Here is a 9895-nt window from a genome sequence, read left to right as displayed (position 1 = left end):
CACACACACACACACACACACACACACACACACACACACACACACACACACACACACACACACACACACACACACACACACACACACACACACACACACACACACACACACACACACACACACAACCCTGAGCTATAACACTGGACATAATGAGTTTCAGCAGCAGGTGCCGCGGTCACAGTCACACTACTGTTCCAATAGAACAAGGCTGATCGTTCTCATTGCCTCATAACCAACCTCTTTCTCTGCTTCTCTTTCTCACAGTCTAGTTTATCGCCGCACGAATAGAATTATACCCAGCCCCAAATGTTTCGTTTTTTGGCTTTAGTTAGAGATACGTCATCTACCCACCTGTTTCACACCATCCCCCATAACAAAGACTAAAATGACTGGGGATGTATGGATGTCTATGGGACAGCTTCACACGTCAAGTATAAAACGACCAAATCATGTCAAAATGAAAGTTCCCAACAGTGAGAGACGATGACTTCTTGATATTCAGATCTGTGATGAGTTCACTTACAGTATACATGCAGGACGCACCATCACAAGACAAGATAGAATCTAATCAAATGTTATTTGTCACATGCGCCGAATATAAATGCTTACTTACAAGCCCTTAACCAACAATGCAGTTAGAGAAATAGAGTTAAGAAAATATAGTATACAGTAAAAAATTAAATAAAAAGTTAAAAATAGAATAACAATAACGAGGCTATATACAGGGGTACTGGTACCGAGTCAATGTGCGGGGGTACGGGTTAATCGAGGTAGACTAACAGTGAACTAGTGAAACTGCTGTGGAGGTATAAACATTATTGAGCATAAAAAGGTGTATTACTGTAACTTGCCTTAGAGATAGAGGATATGGGAGTGAAAGACATTACAAGTCATTTTCTATTTGAATTAAATTGCCAAATAGAATATACTGCATTGTTTCTGCAACAACTATACCAACAATTGACTTTCACGACATGCCTCAGCTAACAGCATACCTAGATGTTTAGAAAAGTGAAAAATACTCAGCATAACTCACTATATTACATCCTCAGTTTTGAATAACCTGACCCAAAATAACACAGCTGAATTGAAGTGTCACCTTAATACTCTATAAAGTGGCACCAAATGTTTTGTTGAGACATTTCCGATCCAGTTAAAACTTGGAAAGAAACGATTATCTGACAAACCATGGCACGGTTCCCTAAGCCTGAAGGCAGAGAGCATGCCAAAATGTCTCTTTCTTGCTCTCGCTCTCTCCCTCTCTCTCTCTCTCAATGTTAGTTCTCATACCGAAAGTTCACAATTAGTTCGCAACTTCCAGTTCTATCCCAGACACATCCACCATCCAGTACCTACCAACCAAAGCACACAAAACAGGTGAACCGCCAAAAACAAATCCCCCTACCTTTTCCCTGGCAGAAAGGTTCCTCTTTCCAGCGATACACAAAAGGTTCCCTGAGGCGTTTAATTTCCGACACACCCGCTCGGTGTTCAACGTGCTGCTGCAGGATCTGACAGAATAGTGAAGTGGAGTGAACTTCCTCTAACTGGGAGGTAGTGACGAGGTGGTGGGGGTGGTGACAGAGAGAGTGGCAGTGTTCTGAGAGAGGGGGAGAGAGAAAGAAGTAGCAGTGTTCTGAGAGGGGGAGAGAGAGAGGTAGAGGGGGAGGAGGAAAGTGAGGTGGAGGTTTGGAGGAGGACGTTTGGGGGCAAGGTAACAGCAGCAACCTGTTTGAACTGCGTTTAATGTTGCATTTTCCCCCTCTCTTTCTCCCTCTCCCTCAGGCTGCCCTGAGGTTGTTCCTGAGGCTACAGTAGAAAATGGAGGTTTAGTTGGAGGGGATTTAACCTTGATCCCTGCAATAAAGCACGACACAGGGAATGACAGCAACAACAGCGCTGCCTCAGCAACTCAGCAACTGCATGAGTGACCACACGTTTCCTGTTCCTGATGCACCCCTCACACCTCTCTCTCCCTGCCTCTCTCTCACACACTTGGTCTGTCTCTCTCTCTCTCTTTCTACACTCTGTCCTTCACTCCCTCGCCTTTTCTCTCTCTCCATCCTCCCTCACTCTCTCTCTTCAACACCCTCCGTCTCTCACAGACACACTAACATATTGTTTTTTTTTAACACCTAACGTGCGGAGGGGGGACAGGACCTGAGACATTTCCTCTCTGTGTGAATGCGTAGGATTGCACCACGCTCAACAGGCTATATTTAGGTTGGAGTGTGTGTGTGAAACCCCAGAGGTTTCATTCATGCGTTGCCAAATGAAGAGCCTAAAAATAGTAGGTCAATTCAAAAATTTCAGTTTCTGCACTAATTATTCATGTCCTTGCAAACTGAGGGAGGAAGTGTAAGTGTCGCAACAATGAGTAGTGATCCGCAGACAATTCTAGGTCTGTATATGTAGATTTGATATGGGTGTTGCAAGTGGCACACAACTAGAGCTCTGCCTGTGGATGAGATTTGGAGCTTTTGATAAGAGTAGCCAAAACCAATGGTAAAAGCTTATACTTCAAGAAAGAAGTACAAGACTGAAGTCCAAGTTTGCAGAGGGGAGTGCTCTACCACCACAAAACCCCAGGCCTCAAGTGGACATGAACACTCACAAACAATGTGCTACAATACAATCAAACATACCCTTATCAGACTGTATAATTGTACATGGTACATGGCTAAAAACAAATGTGATCCTCAAGGAGGAAAAGAGTTTGAAGACCAGAAATATTTGTATGCAGTAATTCACTCATTAAGGGCATTGCACTCACAATGACTTCCCATAACAAAGACAAAAGCAAAGCAAGTTGTATAAATCTGATAGATACTGCAGGAGTGGAGTCACTCAGGGCTCAGTAATCCGACCTATCCGGTTTGATAATCTCTCTGCCCGGTTACAACCCTTTCCCGTTACTTCAGTCACACCTGCGTTTACCCAGCTAGCCACACCCCTTTCACATGATCACATACCTATAAACGCCCGACAGTACGTGCAGGGTTACTCAGGTGTATGATTACGGTTTCATAAACACACACACACACACACACACACTCAGGAACGCATGGCTGAGATATATGACCTGGGCAACTTTAGTCTAATAGGCCTAGTCATTGTAATCCGTTTACGGGCAAAACGTTATGCAAACACGCAGATTATAGAAGTTTCTTTTCCTGCTCCTTTATTCAAATCAAATCAATCAATCAAATCAAAGTTTAGCAAAAGTCTAGAAAAAAAAAAAATCTAATTAAAAAAAGATTCTAAAACTAAGAAATCAATTAACAATCCAAGTAGATATATTAGTGAGCAGTTTCAAAACCCAGAATATAAATATAATTACGTGGTGTGTATAGACAGTGTAACATTTGGAAAAGTACAGTACAGTTGTCACGCCCTGATCTGTTTCACCTGTTCCTATTATTATCTCCACCCCCTCCAGGTGTCACTTATTTTCCCCATGTATTTATCCCTGTGTTTCCTGTCTCTCTGTGCCAGTTCGTATTGTATGTTTCCAAGTCAACCAGCGGTTTTCCCGTACTCCTGCTTTTTGCATTCTCCTTTTTCTAGTCCTCACGGTTTTGACCCTTGCCTGTTTCTGTACTTTGTTCCCACCTGCCTGACCATTCTGCCTGCCTTGACCACGAGTCATTCTGCCACTTTGTAACTCCTGGACTCTGATCTGGTTTTGACCTTTTTGCCTATCCACGACCATTCTCTTGCCTATCCCTTTTGATTAATAAACATTGTAAGACTCCAACCATCTGCCTCCTGTGTCTGCATTTGGGTCTCGCCTTGTGCCTTGATAACAGTGTTAATTCCGTCAACAAAAATAGTGACAAAAAAATTCGGCAAACACCTATTTTTCAGTGGCAATTGACGAGACAATAACTGACTAAATAGTCCCAGAAAAAACAATAACTACATGAAAAATATTTTTCATTTCAGTTGACTAAAACGAGACGAGACGAATCTCTGTGACTAAAATCTGACTAATAAGTGGACTGGACAAGAGTTTTTGAAGAGATTGAGAGTTTTTCATTGATAAACCCAATTAATCTTAGCAGCACAGATGTTCAGCGCAGTTCTGTTCAGCAGTGGGAAGGACGTGCCACACCCGGCGCACACACAGCCTAGATCAGCTGGTGAGCTGTGGGGGAGCAAGCGATGAGTGTTGGCAGACAGGCTCTGCTCCGATTATACACATCGTGCAGGCGACTCTGTTGCTTCCTCGTAGCTAACCACCGGACTTCTAGTTAGCTACCCTTTGCCTAGTTAAGGAACACAAGCTGCTTTACGAAATTAGCGATGCCTAGCGATGATTTTCTCTCATTTGAGTATAGAAAAGTAGGCTGTCTTTGAATTTGTAGTCTCGCTCAACCCTCCCACTGCGTTTCATAGCCAGGTTCTGTAACCAGTGTAGCCAAGTCTCCCTCTTTTCCTCAGAGAAAATGACTTGAGAGATTACCGTTCAAAAGATACTGTGTGACCCATAATACCGGTGCTACATTTTTTTCATTTTCTATTGTGCATTGGCGGGCTGCATTTTACATTCCTAAAGCATATCGCTGGCCGTTCTAAAACTAGGCTACTTGCGGACCAGACCGTTAACATGACAAGGTGTAGCCTAAACAAATGGTTATCTCATTGGTTATCTCAGCTAACAACCTGGATGCAACGTTTTGGAACATTCGGATAGAAATATGTAGAGTGGCAGTACCCAGTAAAGGAATGAACAGGGTTGGCTGGTATGCTCCTGCAGATGACAACAAGGACACAGACATACCACAACCTGGCAGTGTAAAGTAAACTACCTTCTTCCAGCCCTGCCTATTATTTACAGGACAGAGCTGGCTCAGTTCCTGATCTCTGTTTCAACTGCAGGTTGGAGGAATCCTGTAGAGCCTCAATCTGTAGAACTGGGTCATATGAATTCGTTTGCAACGGTAATTCCTCTGAAAACAGGAAGGGCCAGCAAGAGAGAGAGAGAGAATATAGTAATTGGAGGGGGGGGGGGGGGGGGGGGGGGGGGGGGTGTGGCTTGAGCCTTGAAATCCCCACGTCAAGACATTGAACAGTAAAACAATATAAATACTGTAGGCTCACATGTACCTGTATACAAGACCCAGGGAAGTACCTTGAGAGCTAGTCTCGGGTAAAGTCGTTATTATGTCACAGTTGAAAAACCAGGCACAGTGTCAAAATAGTCCGGTAAAACATTCCTTTCATGACATAAACTAAGAAATTTCCCAGCTTAAGTAACTCTTAAATTGTGTTGCTACAATATGTTGTTGAGCAATGCCTCACGTCACAAGCAAGTTGATGTTTATTGTCAAGAGTCTTGTCCTGGAGGCAGAACTGAGTGATTTCCCCTTAGACAGGCCAGCTGCAAAGTCAAACTTCGCTATATGGTAAAAATGAAAGAAAACAAAAATGTGCTTTAAGGTTAGGGTTAGCAGTGTGGTTAAGGTTAAGTTTAAAAACAGATTTTATGACTTTGTGGCTGTGCCAGCTTGTGACCACTCTACAGAGCTGCCTCAACAACAAGACTCACGACAAAAAACGCTAACCCACACGTCACAAACTAACACGACAAAGGTTTTTTTGTTGGAAACCAGTCCAGTAACAAATGGTGCAAATGTTGTTCTTCGATCATTTCCATAAAAAACAAGGCACCATGTACAGAAAAACATCTAAAAGGGACACCATTGAAAACCAACAGTATTTCTCTCCATCAAACTAAGCAGTAATCTACATCCAACCCCTCTGACCCATAACACCTTACGTAACCATAACCCATACAAGATAAACTGGTCAATGATTCTCCTCCACCAGTGGCAGATGTACCTATAAGAAAATAAACATAGGCTATGTCCTAAAAGTAGTGCATTCTACATATAGGGAATAGGGTGCCATTTCAGACGCACCCTCTATGCTGCTGGTGTGAGGGGGGATATCAATCAAGGAGATTTCCTGCATTCACAGCAGGAACAATGTGAGGAAGTGTTTCAAGACCACTGGACTCTTGCAACCCTCTGGCCCTCTACCCGGGCTAAGCTTCCATAAGTTCCCCTATCACATACACACGAGGCAGGCATTTATACCCCATGTGCTAAAACCATCAGGCTGGATGGAGGAAGACCGGAGGAAGAGGGTGGGTAAAGGGGGGTCTGTAGGTGTGAATTGGGTCAGCCCCTGTACAGAGGGTCACCTGAGGATGTCACTCCTGAGGTGGTTGTTGTATGGGCACCAGCACTCAGGGGCCAACTGTACTGTACAGTACTGTACACACACGCACAAATATGCACGTGCACGCATGGATGCACGCATGTTCACACAAGCACGCACAAAAACTACTGTAAACCTAACCAAAATAAATATGACACTATATAGCCATGGAAGCTATTCAACGTCCACAAAGACCTACAGTACAGAACCCACTTTTGATCCTGGTTTATCATGACTATGCTTTTTACAACCATTTACAACACATACTGTTCAAGGTTTTGAAATGATATCATTTGCACGATATCAAAAGTGTATGGCCTCCCTCTTATCAAAGTGATAAGAGCGTTGCACTTAACGGTTTCCCATTCATTCCTTGACGGGAAATATAATGCTTAACCTGTTCTCATCAAAAATCCAGGCTTGAAATCAAGGTTGTTACCATAGCTACAACTACAGCCTTGTGACAACTCAGTAACAAGGGTGCTTGTGGATTCCAGGCTAGTAGTGTTGTACATTGCCTAAGCATAAATTGCATTTTTCCATTGAATGTCTAAGGAATGGTTTTGTAGATTCTAGTAGGGCTGGTTTTGACATATAATGACCACGTACAGCAGCAGTGTAAGACATGTTATAATGACCACGTACAGCAGCAGTGTAAGACATGTTATAATGACCACGTACAGCAGCAGTGTAAGACATGTTATAATGACCACGTACAGCAGCAGTGTAAGACATGTTATAATGACCACGTACAGCAGCAGTGTAAGACATGTTATAATGACCACGTACAGCAGCAGTGTAAGACATGTTATAATGACCACGTACAACAGCAGTGTAAGACATGTTATAATGACCACGTACAGCAGCAGTGTAAGACATGTTATAATGACCACGTACAGCAGCAGTGTAAGACATGTTATAATGACCACGTACAACAGCAGTGTAAGACATGTTAGACATGCAGGGCATCAGACTAGACGTGGTTGCAACACACACACGCACACACACACACTTGGCAGGGAGCATGTCGAGCCATTGTGGAGACAACCTCCCAGGAGGCTTTGCACACGACGATGCCGAAAAGTGTGGCCCTTTGTTTTTATATTCTTCTTTAGGAAAACAAAAGGGGTGGCGTGTTGTTGAAATAAAACCGAAGTGCGTCTGAGCTGAAGTGTGTCTGCGGTTTTCCTGCCACCTCAATGTGCTCATAGCGTCAGGCTTAGACTGTGAGTAAGGTGGCATTTCAATTTACAATTCTTCATTTAAACAAGGAGGCAAAATATTCATTTCTAATGCCAGCCTGGGTGCCTGGGGGCCAGTCTGTTACTGCTCTCCATAAGGAAACCAGGCACAGTGGAACAGACTGGCACCAAGGCAACCATATTCCCACTGGAGCTACTCTTGATTTATATCAACATAGGCATGGCGTAAACTTAGAATGTTTGGACCCAGTAGCTCCTGGGTTGCTACTTTGTAAACCCATTGAGACAGAGGGCTTTACCTATAATGACACGGCCTAAGCTCTCCTCAGCTATGTACACTACCAGCATCCCATACAGAAGACCCAAGCCAATGGGTCATACCATTGAGATTTCAGATTCAGGGGTGGCCAGAGTTTATGGGCACTCCCATGACAAATCAGAGCACCGCTATAAATAATTTAAAATATAAACTTGGGAACCCACATAAGTTCACGGAATATGAACATTGATTCGGCAATTAACACTTTACCCATACATTAAAGCTGCAATATGTAACTTTTTATATGTAACAAAATGAACATAGCAATGTGAGGTATAGATCTGTCATTCGCATTGAAAGCAAGTCTAAGAAGGGGTAGATCTGTTCTACGTGTGCTATTTATGTGCTTCCTGGTCTTAAATTTCATTTTTGCGTCTCTTACTTTAGGTTTTGTACACCAGCTTCAAACAGCTGAAAATACAATATTTGGGGATATGGAAAATATATTTCACAGTGGTTTAGATGGTACAATGATTCTCTACAATATACTTGCTTGTTTTGTCACAAACTGAAGTTAGGCGAACTATTCAAATTAATCCATGTTGGTGCATTCCACCCTTAGAATTTTAGCAACCAGGAAATGGTGGAGCGATTTCTGCATAGTGCATCTTTAAGTTGCTCTTATACCGGTTTAGTAACACTGTAATTACATTTGCTGGAAATGGGCACAAACAATCTATGAGTAATTCGAACCCTGCCCAAACAACATCCCCAACAACCAATCACGCATCTAGCCTGGTTCCAGATCTGTTTGTGCTGTTGACTGTTGACCATATGAGTTGGCAAGACAGCATAAACCGATCTGGGACCAGGCCACCTTTCATCCCAGAACGACCAGGAAACCTGAATCTAAAACAAGGAAACTTGAGGAAATGCACCCTGGACAGCTGTACTTTAGACTCACCAATACAAAACACACATCGCCCACAGAGCCAGAGCTTCAATCAGGCATTGTGTTATCATACTGTTGTTATCTCAGGAGAGAGAAAAAACATTTTTTGTTGTCCTTTGTGTGTTCCAGTTAGGGCATAGTGTGTTTGAACAGGCATGGTGGCAAGGAGCTTTTTTATAAAGACTAAAAATAGAACAAAAAACAAAAAATAGAACAACTTCTTCCCATGTCTACTCTGTATGTATCCATATTCCTTTCATTCACGACTGTCTATCAATAAACAATGAAATACTGAATACATAGTTTGTGAGTGGGATATCTGTATGAGTCGCTATCGAACTGGTTAGGTTACAGTGGGGCAGATTCTGAACTCTCAGTTACCTCATCTAAGTGTAGTACCACACTGCCACACTGATAAAGAATGCACCTGATTCTCATTCACTGGAAAACTTAAACAGCAACAGTGAACGAGTGGAACCAAACAAAATATGCAGTAATCTTGTAATGAGTTTTTGTAACTCTCGACCCCAAAATACAAAGGCACACTGAGAACAATCGATTGTGCCTGGATGACTACAGCTTTGAAATATGCATCAAAGCTTGGCTCTGCTGGCACCATATCAGAAAAAAAGTTATCTCAGTAGTGAGTTCAACAGTGCAACATTATTGCAGTATTTAGGTTACAATACCGTGCAACTTGAACATAAAACATGAATCATGCAATGGTCCAAGAGAAATTATCTTACTATATAACGATTCAAAATGAACAAAATAAAAACGACATACATTTAAGAGAGCTTATTTCTGTTGACAAGATCACTATTTACCTGCCGTTAGGTTCAGCAAAGAAATCCATAAGCTTTCTATGAAGGTGATTGCTCGGGAAATACAACTTCACACGTTGCTACAGTTGCAGCTGTGACAGCAGCACGCCGGGTAGTACAGCATGACAACGCCCACTGAGGATTTATTCAACCAATACAATGTCTCAAATGTTTCCCTGGCGATCTAGATAGGAGTTAGCCAATCAAATAGGCCTACAATATATACCTGTATTTTGTGCTAGTTGAGGTTTCTCACCTTTGAATAGATTTTGAACACAGTTGATATTCTGTTTAAAAGTCAGCCTTCTGTTACTTACTGTATGTTCAAAGACACCCAGAGAAACAAGTTTAAAAAAATGTAGCCTACCATTTTATCTTATTTCATCATCATTATTTATTTCTTGTAGGACTTCTCATACTATACAAACAATTC

This window comes from Salvelinus namaycush, chromosome 2, assembly GCF_016432855.1.
Source record: "Salvelinus namaycush isolate Seneca chromosome 2, SaNama_1.0, whole genome shotgun sequence".
Taxonomy (NCBI): Eukaryota; Metazoa; Chordata; class Actinopteri; order Salmoniformes; family Salmonidae; genus Salvelinus; species Salvelinus namaycush.
This window is presented reverse-complemented; position numbering follows the sequence as displayed.